General features: G+C 39.1%; 1 long non-coding RNA gene across 1 annotated transcript; it reads right to left on the bottom strand.

The window, feature by feature from the left end:
* Positions 1-3,307: 3,307 nt before the first annotated feature.
* LOC134735608 (uncharacterized) lies at positions 3,308-10,667 on the bottom strand. Its single transcript, XR_010118870.1, has 2 exons — positions 10,498-10,667; positions 3,308-3,507 (listed from the first exon to the last, which is right to left on the bottom strand). It is a non-coding gene; the product is annotated as an uncharacterized lncRNA (long non-coding RNA).
* Positions 10,668-19,408: the final 8,741 nt, after the last annotated feature.

Raw genomic sequence — 19,408 nt, 5'->3', positions numbered from 1 at the left:
TAATGAAAGGGGGCATTAAGGTACACATTAAACTCTCCAAAGAGGGAAAAATAAGCAGAATTTCCAAGGCATCCCTAACAAATTTGAAGTATTAACATTTTTGCTAAAGCAGCAAAAATGGCAGATTTGCTGGTTTCACTAAGTACATTATATTGCCTTTTTTTCTTCTCTTGAAGTGGGGTGGTGGTAAGGCTTCACTGAGCTGTAGTGAGTGAGGATGTAAAAGACTTTTCAAAAGTGGCACAGCAACCAATTACTTGGAGTTCAGAAGGAGTGGTTTATTTTTCTGGCACTGGAAAATCAACATATTTGGAGCTGATGTCCAATGCCTTAGCTGGGTTGCCTGAACAACTTAGGACTCCAGATGGGACAGTAGCTGCCTTATTTCGTGGAGTAAGCTGCCACTGAAACCCAGGGCCCTTGATTGAAATTTCAGACATCTGATTTTGTCAGAGTTCGGATACCTTTCCTTTGAAATGCCCTGCTTTAATAACCGCTCTAACCCATTGCCAATCTTTCCAGCAAGCATGTCTCCCAATGATTGGGAAAATTAATGAACAGGCACTAGCTAATATAATTAAACCCAAACACTCCTGATTTCAGTATTAAGGAAAAGCCACTGCCCTTTCTCTTGACAACACAAAAAGTCTTGCCATCTTCGAACTGTTTAATTATTGAAATGAACTGTAACGGTACACCGGATGGGGCAGAGGTCACTGAGCACGACTGGACTGAGAAAGCGGGCAGGGGCTGACAGAAGGGCCTGCCAGCGCCTCGGGCTGCAGCTACAAACCCACACACTTTTTCTCAGGCATCCAGTCTCCGATAGGTAGCCTGATAGCAGGACTAATTTGCTAGTATTCCAGAGGTCCAACGGTGCTTGCTTGTTTTAAGACAAGCCAAAATATGCTCTGGTGACCACCACGACATTGCAATTCCCATGCCCCACCACATTCCTCTTTTCAGATCCCAGGCATTTTTTCCCTTTTTTTTTTTTTTTGCCTCCCTACGTGCAGTCCAGGATGTAGACAAAATGAATTCCAAGTGACCTATGTGGGGGTGGATTTTTTTTTAGAAACAAACAGCAAATTAAGTGAAAAAAAAAAAAAAAAAATCCTGTTCTCACTTTTTTTTTCTTTTTGGAGGGGGTGCATATGTTTATTTTCTCAGGGACACTCTCTGGCAATGGCAGAGAGCGGAACTAATGGAACTTAGTTCTATAAAAGTGACATTTTTTCCTCAAAATGTTTAAATTCTAAATATCAGCCTCCGGTTTTGCTTGACTTTTTTCTCTGCCTTTCAAACCTAATGAAACCTATGGCAATTTCTGTCTTTAAATAGAGATGTCCAATTTTCTATGATTCTAGAACACCAACATCTGGAATCGTTTTATTCCCCCTAAAATATCATTAATAATATTTAGACTATTACCAGAGACGGTGATAGGGGGAAAACCTGAAAAAAAGTTGCTAGAAATGTTGATAGTTGGTAAATCAGAGTAAAAGTATAATTTTAAAATAGATTTGTCAAATTAATAATTAAGCAAAGTTAGAAAAATAAATACGTTCAATGGTTGAATAAAAAGATAATTTCTAAACATTTTAGTTTAGGTGCTCTAAATTACAAACATAACTTTTTTTAAGAAAAATAACAATTAGAAGTAACAGGATTTGGGGTAGTACCAGGGATGACCTCAAGCAAACTTGTAAAGTTGATATGACCTGTCTTTCTCGTTTCCAGTCTTCCCTTTCTGTACCATTCTCTTTGATGTCACCCTTCCTGCACTCCACACCTAGTACCGGTGGGACCTATTAGTATTATTCATCTCACTCAATATTACTGCCTTCTCAATCTCAAACCACCTGATTAACACTAACTCTAAAGCTAAGAAATGACAGGGACTTAAAGGGAATTGATAATCTTTTAATAATAGAATGCGGATATGTGGCACATTTTTAAGATCAGCAAAGATAATGGGAGGACTAGATGTTCCTGTATATGTGCATATCATTTTTAATCTAAACTGGAATACCTTTGAAAGTGAAAGAGGAGAAATTAATGATTTCAATGAGACAAGAAGCCTAAGTCAGAAATATCCCAAATAAAATGGGATAATGCTTGATAGTAAAGAAATTCATGTTCAGACATACATGAGATGGCAGTGTCTTGTCATTTTTCCAGGCAGACTACCCTTTTTATCTTTCACATACAGCTCCCATCTCTTCAGCCTTACCTGCTGGATCCACATTCCCAGATTCCTAGGGTCTTATTTTAACCCTTGCCATCACCAGATATTTTCCAGCCTTTCCAGATTGATGTACAGGGACCAGGTAAGAATTTAGTGTCTCTAGTCTAGTGTCCAAAACAGAGGGCTCTCTTCCATTCCTCAGCTTCCCTGTCCTGGTCTAGCTACCAGAGAGCCAAGACTCCCCACACGAAGAAAGCATTGTCGATTATGCATCGTTCCATTGGTGAAACAATAAGGACATGTGAAAATGCAACAGGACTTTATCATAAGCTGACTTAGTAGTACAAGTATTTAGTATCATAGGAAGAAAATCCAATTCTCCACAATATTACAGTGTATAGAGCAAAAATCTGGTACAGCCATGATGAATTTATTAATCGTTCTGCAGGTCCCCAGACACAAAATAATGATAAAGAAGATCCCTAGCAATCCTTTGGAGAAGTTTTGTGAAAAGGTGAAGAATGGCTAGCAATGGTTTTCAGACTTTAGTATGTATAAGAATCTCTGGGGCCCTTATTTAAAATAGACCTTGAGTTCTACCCCTCAGCAAGCTTGATTAGATGCACAAGAATCAGAATGCTTAATAGGTGCATCTAGCCATTTGAATTTAAGAGGTTTATGCAACCAAAAACACAGGTAAAAGCTTCATCTTACTGAGTCATTCTTAGTCATTCTCTTGCCAACACAGAGGATGTCATAGGCATATATGCAACCTTTTCTTAGTACCTAGAAGTCCTCATATGTTGGGAGGTTGGAAGGGGTGTACAGACCTATGTACCTATTGGACAAAAGGCTTCCTCATTCTTATAAAAGTGGCATGCTGTATGTGTCGTAAAAATAGACCAAGTTTGGCATAGACTTGAAATTAAGGACTAAGATCAGTCTCCAGAGAAATAATGTTAAGTGCAGCCTAAACCCCATTCAAGAAGAATCTGTGATTCCCTTTATGATCCAGCCTTGGCAAAGAAAATGTGGTTAAACTGTGGCTCAGCCACCTCTGCGATATAGCGGAACAAACACTGCAGGGAACATGAATGAAATTACTGTTAGGAAAACATCTGAATTTTTCAAACCAGGTGAATTTTCCTCCTTGGTTGTCTAATTTAACATTCCAAAATGGGAAGAAATCCAGCATCTGTAAACTGTACTTAATCCATTCTTTAAATAGCATTACAGCCTTTTTCATTTCTCTCCACACTGCATTTTGTTGTTTTTGTCTCAGAGGCTTTAACACAAGGCCGGGACTTGCATTGGGAGGCCTGCGGATTACAGGAAATAATGACCTGTATATATTTAGTTGTTCAAAGGAAATTAGAGTAGCCTGATTTTTATTATTCCCCATTGCCCCACATTCTCTGGTGTAATAACTTGCCCTGTTCTCTAATTTACTTTTACATCATCGGAAATGTATACCATTTAGCCCAGATTCTCCCATGACCAATCAGGACCTGCTGCTGAGCTAGGTTAACAAAACGTTGCACGGAATGGCAAGCCTGCCTAATGCAGGCCAGCCAAAGTCAATGCAGAGCTGCTCACTCCAGAAAGTATGTGAACTGCAGAAAGTCATTTACCAACTTCTTCCCTTAGGTAGCCAGTGACCACTGTATGCCCCTGCTGTTAAATGTGACAGCTAACCTTTTCAGGACTGGTGTCATTTTAGATTAACCTTCTCACGTAAAAATGCATAGGCAGCTTCCTTCTGGTTGCGCTTCTCATTGTTAATCCATCAATGTATTTCCAGTGACACTGCCTCCTCCTTCTATCTTTCCTTCTCTCTCACCCCAACTCTTACCATCCAGCTTGGATAGTCTCATTAATGTTTATATCCAGAATCTAAAATTCATCTGCTTGCATTTTTTTTCTTTAAAGAGGAAACATAACTGTTTTGGACTCTGCTCTTTAAAAGTTATGATTGGATATTTAAATCATGGTTTTGATGGGTGGAGCCAAGATGGCCGAATAGGAACAGCTCCGGTCTCCAGCTCCCAGCCTGAGCGACACAGAAGACGGGTGATTTCTGCATTTCTGTTTGAGGTACCGGTTTCATCTCACTAGGGAGTGCCAAACAGTGGGTGCAGGCCAGTTGGCGAAGCGCACTATGCGTGAGCCTAAGCAGGGCGAGGCATTGCCTCACTCGGGAAGCACAAGGGGTCAGGGAGTTCCCTTTCCTAGTCAAAGAAAGGGGTAACAGACGGCACCTGGAAAATCAGGTCAGTCCCACACTAATACTGCGCTTTTCCAACAGGCCTGGAAAACGGCACACTAGGAGATTGTGTCCCGCACCTGGCTCGGAGGGTCCTATGCCCACAGAGTCTCGCTGATTGCTAGCACAGCAGTCTGAGATCAAGCTGCAAGGTGGCAGTGAGGCTGGGGGAGGGGCACCCGCCATTGCCCAGGCTTGCTTAGGTAAACAAAGCAGCCAGGAAGCTCGAACTGGGTGGAGCCCACCACAGCTCAAGGAGGCCTGCCTGCCTTTGTAGGCTCCACCTCTGGGGGCAGGGCACAGACAAACAAAAAGTCAGCAGGAACCTCCACAGACTTAAATGTCCCTGTCTGACTGACAGCTTTGAAGAGAGTAGTGGTTCTCCCAGCACACAGCTGGAGATCTGAGAACTGACAGACTGCCTCCTAAAGTGGGTCCCTCACCCCCGAGCAGCCTAACTGGGAGGCACCCCCCAGTAGGGACAGACTGACACCTCACTTGGCCAGGTACTCCTCTGAGACAAAACTTCCAGAGGAACTATCAGACAGCTGAATTTGTGGTCTCACGAAAATCCGCTGTTCTGCAGCCACCGCTGCTGACACCCAGCCAAACAGGGTCTGGAGTGGACCTCTAGTAAACCCCAACAGACCTGCAGCTGAGGGTCCTGTCTGGCAGAAGGAAAACTAACAAACAGAAAGGACATCCACACCAAAAACCCATCTGTACATCACCATCATCAAAGACCAAAAGTAGATAAAACCACAAAGATGAGGAAAAAACAGAGCAGAAAAACTGAAAACTCTAAAAAGCAGAGCACCTCTCCTCCTCCAAAGGAACGCAGTTCCTCACCAGCAACGGAACAAAGCTGGATGGAGGATGACTTTGATGAGTTGAGAGAAGAAGGCTTCAGATGATCAAACTACTCTGAGCTACGAGAGGAAATTCAAAACAATAGCAAAGAAGTTAAAAACTTTGAAAAAAAATTAGAAGAATGGATAACTAGAATAACCAATGGAGAGAAGGGCTTAAAGGAGCTGATGGAGCTGAAAGCCAAGTTTCGAGAATCACGCAAAGATTGCAGAAGCCTCGGTAGCAGATGCGATCAACTGGAAGAAAGGGTATCGCTGATGGAAGATGAAATGAATGAAATGAAGCGAGAAGGGAAGTTTAGAGAAAAAAGAATAAAAAGAAATGAACGAAGCCTCCAAGAAATTTGGGACTATGTGAAAAGACCAAACCTACGTCTGATTGGTATACCTGAAAATGACAGGGAGAATGGAACCAAGTTGGAAAACACTCTGCAAGATATTATCCAGGAGAACTTCCCCAATCTAGCAAGGCAGGCCAACATTCAGATTCAGGAAATACAGAGAACACCACAAAGATACTCCTCGAGAAGAGCAACTCCAAGACACATAATTGTCAGATTCACCAAAGTTGAAATGAAGGAAAAAATGTTAAGGACAGCCAGAGAGAAAGGTCGGGTTACCCACAAAGGGAAGCCCATCAGACTAACAGCTGATCTCTCGGCAGAATCTCTACAAGCCAGAAGAGAGTGGGGGCCGACATTCAACATTCTTAAAGAAAAGAATTTTCAACACAGAATTTCATATCCAGCCAAACTAAGCTTCATAAGTGAAGGAGAAATAAAATACTTTACAGACAAGCAAACGCTGAGTGATTTTGTCACCACCAGGCCTGCCCTAAAAGAGCTCCTGAAGGAAGCACTAAACATGGAAAGGAACAACCGGTACCAGCCACTGCAAAAAACATGCCAAATTGTAAAGACCATCGAGGCTAGGAAGAAACTACAGCAACTAACGAGCAAAATAACCAGCTAACATCATAATGACAGGATCAAATTCACACAGAACAATATTAACTTTAAATGTAAATGGGCTAAATGCTCCAATTAAAAGACACAGACTGGCAAACTGGATAAGGAGTCAGGACCCATCAGTGTGCTGTATTCAGGAAACCCATCTCATGTGCAGAGACACACATAGACTCAAAATAAAGGGATGGAGGAAGATCTATCAAGCAAATGGAAAACAAAAAAAGGCAAGGGTTGCAATCCTAGTCTCTGATAAAACAGACTTTAAACCAACAAAGATCAAAAGAGACAAAGAAGGCCATTACATAACGGTAAAGGGATCAATTCAACAAGAAGAGCTAACTATCCTAAATATATATGCACCCAACACAGGAGGACCCAGATTCATAAAGCAAGTCCTCAGTGACCTACAAAGGGACTTAAACTCCCACACAATAATAATGGGAGATTTTAACACCCCACTGTCAATATTAGACAGATCAACGAGACAGAAAGTTAACAAGGATATCCAGGAATTGAACTCAGCTCTGCACAAAGTGAACCTAATAGACATCTACAGAACTCTCCACCCCAAATCAACAGAATATACATTCTTTTCAGCACCACACCACACCTATTCCAAAATTGACCACATAGTTGGAAGTAAAGCTCTCCTCAGCAAATGTAAAAGAACAGAAATTATAACAAACTGTCTCTCAGACCACAGTGCAATCAAACTAGAACTCAGGATTAAGAAACTCACTCAAAACCACTCAACTACATGGAAACTGAACAACCTGCTCCTGAATGACTATTGGGTACATAATGAAATGAAGGCAGAAATAAAGATCTTCTTTGAAACCAACGAGAACAAAGACACAACATACCAGAATCTCTGGGACATGTTCAAAGCAGTGTGTAGAGGGAAATTTATAGCACTAAATGCCCACAAGAGAAAGCAGGAAAGATCCAAAATGGACACCCTAACATCACAATTAAAAGAACTAGAAAAGCAAGAGCAAACACATTCAAAAGCTAGCAGAAGGCAAGAAATAACTAAAATCAGAGCAGAACTGAAGGAAATAGAGACACAAAAAACCCTTCAAAAAATTAATGAATCCAGGAACTGGTTTTTTGAAAAGATCAACAAAATTGATAGACCGCTACCAAGACTAATAAAGAAGAAAAGAGAGAAGAATCAAATAGACGCAATAAAAAATGACAAAGGGGATATCACCACCGATCCCACAGAAATACAATCTACTATCAGAGAATACCACAAACACCTCTATGCAAATAAACTAGAAAATCTAGAAGAAATGGATAAATTCCTCGACAAATACACCCCCCCAAGACTAAACCAGGAAGTTGAATCTCTGAATAGACCAATAACAGGTTCTGAAATTGTGGCAATAATCAATAGCTTACCAACCAAAAAGAGTCCAGGACCTGATGGATTCACAGCCGAATTCTACCAGAGGTACAAGGAGGAACTGGTACCATTCCTTCTGAAACTATTCCAATCAATAGAACAAGAGGGAATCCTCCCTAACACATTTTATGAAGCCAGCATCGTCCTGATACCAAAGCCTGGCAGAGACATAACCAAAAACGAGAATTTCAGACCAATATCCTTGATGAACATTGATGTAAAAATCCTCAATAAAATACTGGCAAACCGAATCCAGCAGCACATCAAAAAGCTTATACACCATGATCAAGTGGGCTTCATCCCTGGGATGCAAGGCTGGTTCAACATACGCAAATCAATAAATGTAATCCAGCATATAAACAGAACCAAAGACAAAAACCACATGATTATCTCAATAGACGCAGAAAAGGCCTTTGAAAAATTCAACAACTCTTCATGCTAAAAACTCTCAATAAATTAGGTATTGATGGGACGTATCTCAAAATAATAAGAGCTATCTATGACAACCCCACAGCCAATATCATACTGAATGGGCAAAAACTGGAAGCATTCCCTTTGAAAACTGGCACAAGACAGGGATGCCCTCTCTCACCACTCCTATTCAACATAGCGCTGGAAGTTCTGGCCAGAACAATCAGGCAGGAGAAGGAAATAAAGGGTATTCAATTAGGAAAAGAGGAAGTCAAATTGTCCCTGTTTGCAGATGACATGATTGTATATCTAGAAAACCCCATTGTCTCAGCCAAAAATCTCCTTAAGCTGATAAGCAACTTCAGCAAAGTCTCAGGATACAAAATCAATGTACATAAATCACAAGCATTCTTGTACACCAATCACAGACAAACAGAGAGCCAAATCATGAGTGAACTCCCATTCACAATTGATTCAAAGAGAATAAAATACCTAGGAATCCAACTTACAAGGGGTGTGAAGGACCTCTTCAAGGAGAACTACAAACCACTGCTCAATGAAATAAAAGAGGATACAAACAAATGGAAGAACATTCCATGCTCATGGGTTGGAAGAATCAATATCGTGAAAATGGCCATACTGCCCAAGGTAATTTATAGATTCAATGCCATCCCCATCAAGCTACCAATGACTTTCTTCACAGAATTGGAAAAAACTACTTTAAAGTTCATATGGAACCAAAAAAGAGCCCGCATCGCCAAGTCAATCCTAAGCCAAAAGAACAAAGCTGGAGGCATCACGCTACCTGACTTTAAACTATACTACAAGGCTACAGTAACCAAAACAGCATGGTACTGGTACCACAACAGAGACATAGATCAATGGAACAGAACAGAGCCCTCAGAAATGATGCCGCATAGCTACAACTACCTGATTTTTGACAAACCTGACAAAAACAAGAAATAGGGAAAGGATTCCCTATTTAATAAATGGTGCTGGGAAAACTGGCTAGCCATATGTAGAAAGCTGAAACTGGATCCCTTCCTTACACCTCATACAAAAATTAATTCAAGATGGATTAAAGACTTAAATGTTAGACCTAAAACCATTAAAATCCTACAAGAAAACCTAGGCAATACCATTCAGGACATAGGCGTGGGCAAGGACTTCATGTCTAAAACACCAAAAGCAATGGCAACAAAAGCCAAAATTGACAAATGGGATCTAATTAAACTAAAGACCTTCTGCACAGCAAAAGAAACTACCATCAGAGTGAACAGGCAACCTACAGAATGGGAGAAAATTTTTGCAACCTACTCTTCTGACAAAGGGCTAATATCCAGAATCTACAATGAACTCAAACAAATTTACAAGAAAAAAACAACCCCATCAAAAAGTGGGCAAAGGACATGAACAGACACTTCTCAAAAGAAGACATTTATGCAGCCAGAAAACACATGAAGAAATGCTCATCATCACTGGCCATCAGAGAAATGCAAATCAAAACCACAGTAAGATACCATCTCACACCAGTTAGAATGGCCATCATTAAAAAGTCAGGAAACAACAGGTGCTGGAGAGGATGTGGAGAAATAGGAACACTTTTACACTGTTGGTGGGAATGTAAACTAGTTCAACCATTGTGGAAGTCAGTGTGGCGATTCCTCAGGGATCTAGAACTAGAAATACCATTTGACCCAGCCATCTCATTACTGGCTATATACCCAAAGGACTATAAATCTTGCTGCTATAAAGACACATGCACACGTATGTTTATTGCGGCACTATTCACAATAGCAAAGACTTGGAACCAAGCCAAATGTCCAACAATGATAGACTGGATTAAGAAAATGTGGCACATATACACCATGGAATACTATGCAGCCATGAAAAATCATGAGTTCATGTCTTTTGTAGGGACATGGATGAAACTGGAAAACATCATTCTCAGTAAACTATCGCAAGGACAAAAAACCAAACACCACATGTTCTCACTCATAGGTGGGAATTGAACAATGAGAACACATGGACACAGGAAGGGGAACATCACACTCCGGGGACTGTTGTGGGGTGGGGGGAGGGGGAAGGGACAGCATTAGGAGATATACCTCATGCTAAATGACGAGTTAATGGGTGCAGGAAATCAACATGGCACATGGATACATATGTAACAAACCTGCACATTGTGCACATGTACCCTAAAACCTAAAGTATAATAATAAAAAATAAATAAACAAATAAATAAATAAATCATGGTTTTTTGACTTTCTAGTCCCATAGCACATATCACCTGTATTTGCTATATTATTGAGGGGAGAGAGAAACATAGTGAGAAATATATCCTGATAGCAGATAAATATCACAATATTTCCAGAACATTTGCAACTTACCAGCATTTCTTCCATTACAACTTTATGTATGGTTTATGGACACTTTGAGAGGAAAGCAACATTTGAAAGCCAAGACAAGCTGATTTTTGTTAGATTCTGCATGTTTATTCGGGACCTTTAATGAAGTTTTGCGAATTCTCTCAGTTTCATTGCAGCAGTTTTAAGTTGTGTGCTCTTTAACTGGTAGGATTTGGCAAGATAAAAATGAAGAGAAGTAGTAAGTAGTTTTAATAATCATAACTTTTGAAATTCACTCCAACATGATCATATTTTAAGAGCTCAGTAAATTTGGTCTTCATAAGCTTGTCTTCATCTCTTCCCAAACATTTCCTTTCAGTCTGGGCAGTTGTCTCATTATTAAATAGTTTCTCTAGTCCAAAACAAACTCAAGTCACTCATACCCATTATACTTTAATTTCCTTCAGTCTCATATATTATAAGATTAATTATTGGTTTCGTTTTGTCCCCTCCCTGTCCCCTCTAAAACGGCAGCAATCCACCTCATTTTCCTACTGATAATTTCTTTAAAGAGGCCATTTTTTGTTATTAATATTCTCTCCAATTTGGTACCTCTGAACGTTCCACACATCTTCCTAAATCTTAACTAAATCCTCCCAACTCTCCTACAATAATAACTCTGGTTCTAGTTCAAAAGACAATTTAAAACAGTTGCTACTTTATAGTAATTTTAATGACCCAGCCATGGTTTTATTATTAAAGCTTAGACAGTTTCTCTTACCAAATTGCCCCCCTTGCCCTAAATTCTAATCCTGGGTAACATGGTAAGTTGGCTGGATCTGTCTTCAGAGGTTGCAGATATTCCTTTGGGATACTCTGGCTCACTAAACTTCCAAGGACCTATGAGCTTCAGGAAAAGTTTGAAATACGAATAGTTTATACCTCAATGTATATTTAAATCAGCTAGTGTTTGTCCTTTCCAGAGAGCTGACCAGGTGGCCAACCATGGGCCTGGGGGTGGGGGAGCTGGATGGGGAATGATCCAGTGGAGTGGAGAAGAGAAATCCTGATTGTTTTCTCTGCAGTGACAAGAGCATTCTATTGCCAAAGTTCAGTTGGAATATATTTATTCCATTCGATACCATTCATTCCAAAATAATTTCATAGGGGATCATGAAAAAATATTATGGCAGGAGAGACAGATAATGTATATCCAGTTATTTCTCTGAAGATATAAATTTGGGTTTTACTCTTTCCCTCATCCTTCTTCCCAAAGCTGCTAGCATTTTTGTTGCATCAAGTATTATTTTATATAACAGCTTTATTGAGCTGTAACTCATGTACCATTCATTATTCATCCATTTTAAGTGTACTATTCAATTATTTTTAGTAGAATCACAGAGTGTGCATCTAAACCCAATAATCAATTTTAGAATATTTTCATCACCCCCAAGCACCCCTGCCCTAGGCAACCATTAATTTACTTTCTGTCTTTATAGATATATCTATACTGGTATTCTATGATATGTGACCTTTTGTGAATAGCTTCTTTTACTTAGCGTAATGTTTTCAAGCTTTATACATGTTGTAGTGTGTGTCAAATATGTAGTTCCTTTTTATGGTTGAATAATATTCCATTATATTGCTACATCACATTTTATTTATCCATTCATTAGTTAATGTACATTTGACTTCACACTTTCTAGCTATTATTATTAGTGCTGCTATAAACATCATGTGCAAGGATTTTTTTGTGTGTGAGAACAGATGTTTTTAGTTTTCTTGGGTATATACCTAGGAGTGGAATTGCTGGTCATATGAAAAGTCTATGTTTAGCCTCTGAGAAATTGCCACCTGTTTTTCAAAATGTCTGCACCATTTTACATTCCCACCAGTACTGTAGGAGGGTTTCAATTTTCCCACTTTCTTGCCCACACTTGTTAAATATCTGTCTTTCTTATTACCATTGTCCTGTGGATGTGAAGTGGCATCTCATTTTTGATATTCACCTCCTTCATGGCTAATGACGTGGAGCACCTTTTCATGAGCTTATTGGTCCTTTGCATGTCTTCTTTGAAGGAGCTTCTATTCACACCCTTTGCCAAATTTCAATTGGAATTATTTGCATTTATATCATTAAGTTGTAAGAAATATTTACATAGTCTAGATACAAGTTCCTTTTCAGATATGTGATTTGTAAATATTTGCTTCCATGTTCTAGGCTGCCTTTCACTTTCTTGATTGCACCCTTTGAAGTTCAAAAGTTTTCAGTTTTGATGAAGCCCAAACCATTTTTCTTTTGTCACGTGTGTTGTTAGTCTCATCTCTAAGAAGCATTTGCCTAATTCAAGAGAATTAAGATGTGTTTCTATATTTTTTCCAAAGATTTCTATAATTTTAGTTCTTACATTTACAACTGTGATCCATTTTGAGTTAATTTTTGTACGTGATGGGAGGCAGAGTGCAACTTCTTTCTTTTGCATGTGGATCTTCAGTGGTCGCAGTTGAAAGACTATGTTTCCTTATTGAATTGTCTTAGCATCCTTATTGAAAATCAATTAATTATAAACATAAAGATTTATTTCTAGAATTTCCATTGTATCCCATTTATCTAGATCATATAGTTTGGATGTTTGTCCCCTCCAGATCTCATATTGAAATGTAATCCTCAGTATTGGAAGCGAGGCCTGGTGAGAGGTGTTTGGGTCATGAGAGTGGGTCCCTCATGAATGATTTGGTACCATCCTCCTTATAGTGAGTGAGTTCTCATTCTGAATTAATGCAAGAGCTGGTTGTTTAAAAGAGTGAGGCACCTCCTCCCTCTCTCTCTCTCGTTCCTTCTCTCACCATGTGATGCTCCTGTTCCTGCTTCAACTTTCGTCATAATTAAAATCTCCCTGAGGCCCCACCAGAAGCCAAGCAGTTACCAGTGCCATGCTTGTACAGCCTGCAGAACTATGAGCCAGTTAAACAACTTTTCTTCATATTTCTTTGTATTTCTTCAAGGAATGCAAATTGACTAACACATTATGAATCTGTTTTTATGTGAGTACCAAAATGTCTTGATTCATATAGCTCTGTGGTAAGTTTTTAAATTGAGAAGTATGAATCCCTCAACTTTGTTCCTTTTCAAGATTATTTTGACTGCTCTTGGTTCCTTGGATTTTCTGATGAGTTTTAGGACCAGCTTGTGAAATTCTACACAAAACCCAAGTGAGATATTGATAAGGATTGTATTGACTCTGTAGATACTTTGGAGAGCATTGCCACCTTAACAATATTAAATCTTCTGAGCCATGAGTATCAGATGTCTTTCCAATTATTTAAATTGTCTTGTTAGCTTTTTTCAACAATATTTTGTAATTTTAAGGTATATATTTTATACTTCTTTTGTTCACTTTATTCCTACGCATTTTACTCTTTTTCATGACATGTTTTAAAAATTTCATTTTCAGGTTATTCATGGCTAGTATATGGAAATATAATTGACCTTTGTATGATGTTATTGTGTCCTGCACCCTTGCTGAACTCATTTATTTTCTCTAAGGTTTTCATAGATTCTTTAGGATTTTCTGTGTACAGAACCATGACTTCAACAAATACAAACAGTTTAATTTTATTTTTCCAATCAGGATGTCTTTTATTTCTTTTTCTTGCCTAATTACTCTTGCTAGAACCACCAGTAAAATGTTGACTGTAAGTGGCGAGAGTGATGTCCTTGTCTTCTTCCTGATCTTGGGGGTAACGCTTTCAGTCTTTCACCATTAAATATGAGGTTAGCTGTGGGTTTTTTGTGGATGACCTTTAGCAGGTTGATAAAGTTCCCTTCAATCCTCAATTTATTGAGTGCTTTTGCTATGAAAGGGTATTGGATTTTGACAAATGCTTTTTCTGCATCTATTCCATTAATTAATTTTCAGATGCTAAACCAACCTGGTATTCCTGGGATAAATCCCACTTGGTTGTGGTGTATGATCCTTGGTGTATGTTGGTGGATATGGTTAGCTAGTATTATATTCAGGATTTTTTGGTCTATAGGAGATATTGTTCACTTTCTTGACTTGTGATGTCTTTGTCTGGTTTTGGTATCAGAGTAATACTATGCCTCTTAAAATTAGTTAGAAAATGTTCTCTCCTATTCTGATTTTTGGAAGAATGCATAAAGAGTTGGTACTGATTCTTCTTTATATGTTAGGTAGAATTCATCAGAAATGCCATCTGGGGTGGGGATTATATTTGTGGGACGTCTTTAAATTCCTAACTCAATCTCTTTACTTGTTACATGTTGTCCCAAACTGTATTTTTGTAGTTCTAAAAGCAGATGCATTTCCCTTTTATTTGAAAAAGCCAAAACTCATGGAAATATTATCTTTGATGTCTTGGTGATGCGGAGGATAAAAAGGAGAGTATCTCCAAATGCATCAACAAGAAAGGAGAAGGAAAGACTTTTCTGCACTGGAGAGATATAAGGTCTATCAGTCACTGGCATAGTTCTGTGGAAGGGACAAGGATGTTATAGAAGGGACGTGATGCAAAAAAGGTCAATGGAAATAATGTTTGGATTCCCATGATCTCCAACTTTTCCCTGCCAGTAGGGACCCTGGGAACTGCAGAGAAACCAGGCCTGAACATGTCTATGTAGGCTAATACAAATGGAGCCTCAGCAGTATGTAATGTGGATTTATGACTAATGACTATAGAAGTTCCCCAACAGTCTTAGGTCTTGCTCTGCCTAAGACCAATGATTTTACCACAGCTCTGTCAAGAGTAGCACTAACATCTGAAAGTCTCTTTCCATCTTAATAGAATGGAGTCTTGGTTGGATTTGAATTCATTTCAATAAAATAAAGATACAGAGTAATTCTTAAAATTTTCGTTTGTTAATTATAATTTATATCTGTTTCATTGTAAAGTCAATAACATGGTACAACTTACATAGTTCTCCATAGTAGGCCAGGGAGGCCTGACCACTCCTTCAGAAAAGCTGAGTATTCTAGAACTTATTCTAGGCTTTCAGTCCTTTTCAGTGTAACATAGAGATTAAGTAGAGATTAAGCTTCCTGATTCTGAAATCAGAGTGCCTGCAATTAACGCCTGATTCAGACAGTTATTTGAGCATGAGCAATTTATTTAGCCTATCTGTGCCTCAGTTGCTTAATTTTTTAAAGTAGGGCCAATATATAATACCTAATGTAGTGCCTACCATGAAGATTTATATGAGAATTAAGTGCTATTTACTCTTTAGCTACTATTATAATTGATATTATTTCCAGAAATAACTAGCCAAGAAACCAAATTCTGACATGTATGATTCTTACTAAAATTACCAAATATTTTCCTTATCTGCTGTTTTTATCTCTGATAATTACATCTTCCTGTCACCAATTATCAACACATCAGTCATCATCTATTTTTTCCTTTTCACTTTTTTCAAGATCTAGAGATTCTTCCTTTACATTATCTTTCACAATCCTTCCTTTTTCCTCAGTCCCTCACAGCTTTTACTCACACTATTGAGAAACATTCTTAAATCTTTCTGCCTCCAATATTGCCTTTTCCCAGTGAACACTTACTGAGTGCTTATACCTGCCAGGCTCAGCTCTGGTTTTTGAAACCCATTCTTTCCACTCCATGGCAAAGCGTTGCTGGGTACGTATTGCCAGCCCCACTGTGGTGACCTCTCCTGGTTCACTCAGCTAGTACATGGCAGTTCTAGCACACAGATCTAGTTTTCTAAGTCTGAAGTCCATGCTGCCCCTTATCTTTCAAGCTGCTGCCGAAATAACCCTGCTTTAGTGCAGCTAAGATTATAACACTCTCTTCAGTGAGTCCTTATTGCTTATAATGTCTAAACTCTCAGGCTTAGAATTCAAAGCCTGCAATTGTCTGTCTCAGATCTACATTTCTAGCCTTTCTACTCACTGATCCTTCTCACACCCACTACATTCCAATAAAAACTTACCCTTTTCTGTTTGAGAGCATGTTGTGGACTTCCTTGCAAGGACGCCTTTCCCCATGTTTGTCCCTTGTACTAGAGAGTCCTTCTGCCCAGTGCCACCTCCTCCACAGGTACGCTAAATCCCAGATGGACATGAAATCCCCTCCTCCCTACTCCCATTGTAGCTTGTATATAACCAGCTAACAACTTCCATCATTCTACTTAATATAGAAAAAATACCAGAGAGAGGTGAGATTAAAAGGATATCAGGGAAAATAGTTAGAGAGACAAGCTGAGAACTAACTGGGAAGACAAGCGTCTCTGATTTCAGCTACGTAGAAAAGCAAAGGAAAAACCAAGAGCAGAGAGGAAGCTCATGGTAATGGAGAGTAAAAATATATTTCACTAAAAAGGAACCAAATTGTTTCATTTTCTCATTCATTAGAACATATAAATTATTAGGTGAAGTGAAGGATATCACCAGATAAGAATTTTGGCAGCACAAGGAATTTGGCTTCCTTATGAAATTACTGGCTTGGTGTATTTTATACATCATTTTTGGATGTTAATTTAGTTTTATTCAGATTTTTTTTGTTAGAGTGCCTATCCAGAATTGAAGACTGGGACTTAGGAGGGTGGGAAGAGGCCAGGAGTAGCCATATTCCATGAAATTAATTACTTGGACAGATTCATGTCAGAGTGCACTGATATGGATATTAAGAAGTCATATGTGAACATATTTTATTTTCCATGTTAGCCTAAAAGTACCAGAGCATGAAGGATCTGGTATCTTATTCACAGTGCCTTGCTTAGTGCCATTCATATAGTGATACAAAGTTCAAGATTCTTTGGTGAGGCCTCGCCATTCATTTTTAATAAAGAGGATCCAAGGTGTGGTAGTACATCTATCCACTATTATTGAGTTAGGCAGGTAAAGGAAGGAGTGTTGAATGTGTCCCTGAGAATCATAGAGAAAGGGGAGGTACAGTGTGCCTTGAGCCAGAGGTAAGTGTGGCATTGTATGCTCATGGGCTATGGTGTGTACAGCTTAAGGCAGGATTTCTGCATTTGGAGAAATTATTCCATTTCCTCTCCCTCACCAAGATACCAAAGATAATATTTCAATGAGTTTTGCCTTTTTCAAATAAGAGGGAAATGCATCCACTTTTAGAACTACAAAAATACAGTTTGGGACAACATATAACAAGTAAAGAGATTGAGTTTGGAATTTAAAGACTTCTCACAAATATAATCCCCAGCCCAGATGGCATCGCTAATGAATTCTACCTAACATATAAAGAAGAATCAGTACCAACTTTTATGCACTCTTCCAAAAATTAAAATAGGAGAGAACACTTACCAACTACTTACCAACTCATTCTAAGAGGCCAGTATTACCCTGATGCCAAAACCAGACAAAGACACCACAAGTGAAGAAAGATACAGAACAACATCTCTTATAAATATAAATGAAAAAACTCAACATAATCTAGCTAACCATATCCACCAACATTTTGGGCCACTTAATTCATTGTATGGACTAGTTCTGTGCCTTGTATAATGTTTAGCAGCATCATTGGCCTCTACTCCCCAGATTCCAGCAGCGTTCCTCTAGTTGTGACAACCAAAAATGTCTCCAGACATTGCCAAATGTCCCCAGTGGGGAAAAATTCCCGTAGTTTAAGTCAATGAGCCAAGAGGAAGCCTCTGGGGAGATGTTAACCTAGAAGTCATAAAAGGCATCCAGATGATATGTCACTTTGATAGAACTACCCAAAGAGGGAGAATCTGGGCATCAACGAACCTGGTGCAATTCCTTCAACCAACTAACTTACAGCTACTGAAGCCACAGTAAGGTTGTTTATGTAGGAATTAGGAGCTGATGATGGTAGAAGGCATGACTGAGGTTAATACCTAGAAAAAACGAGTGTATCCATGTAATACAGCTACACACAATCATGACACTGGCATAACACCAGGGTCCAAGGCACAGTGGAACGTGCTAAGAGATTGTCAGAATGTAGCATCAGGGAGGCGAGGAAGAATAAGGGGACATCTAAGAAAGCAGAACAGCATCTCTCTTTGCAAGAATGCCAAGAATGGATGTATAGACAAGAGATGTGGAGAGGTACCACATATGGACAGAGCAAAGCCTGGTCCTCACAACTGTCTAAAAACAGGGGCCTGAATGATGACTGAGGAAAAAGCCAAGTTCTAGGAACTATGGCACCTAGAGCAGCAAAGTTGGACCTGAGATTCTGTGACTAGAGGCACTGCAGGGTGTGGGGAGTGAGCTAGATCCTGAGCTGATCCCTGGAGCTCAGAGGTGAGCAGGAGAAGTCATGTCATGGATGAGATAAGCAGCACTGGTGATTCAGAATGGGTGGGCTCACCCTCAGTGTTGCAGTGGCACACCCCAAGCAGTCCACATAACCCAGTTGAGTCAGTCAGAAGGTGCTAACACATTCCTGGTCATCCTGAAGAATCATGCATTTGAAGATTTTGCAATAACCTGGTTGAAACACTCAAAATATAATCTTATGTGGGGAAAAAAAGGGCAATCCACCTCATACACAGCATGATCTTACTTTTGTATTAAATGGGTAAAAGATGTAATTACAGCTAACTACTTATGAATATCAACTCCTAGGAAACAGGAAAAGGAAAGAGTGAAGTTACTCTGAGATGTAGAGATCTTAAAGTTAAGAAGAGATTGTGTGTTACATCTCTTTCCTTATACGTTATCTTCTATGTTTTGAGTAATGAGTACTTCAATAATCACTTCTAGGTATCTTACAAAAATGAACTTCCTGTCTCCATGCACGATTGGTCTGGGAATTAGGAATGACTGATTCTCTGAGAAGGACAAATATTAGACCTTATAAAAAAAAATCTTGAGGAAGACCCAGCCTAAGGAAAGTATGGGAAATGTCGAAAATGTGGTTTGCTTAATGGAAATGAATAAACTCCTACATAAACTTAACAGGAATTCAGCATGTGTCATCAGAGTACTTG

Source organism: Symphalangus syndactylus, chromosome 22 (assembly GCF_028878055.3).
Source record: "Symphalangus syndactylus isolate Jambi chromosome 22, NHGRI_mSymSyn1-v2.1_pri, whole genome shotgun sequence".
In the NCBI taxonomy this organism is placed as follows: Eukaryota; Metazoa; Chordata; class Mammalia; order Primates; family Hylobatidae; genus Symphalangus; species Symphalangus syndactylus.
This window is presented reverse-complemented; position numbering and strand designations above follow the sequence as displayed.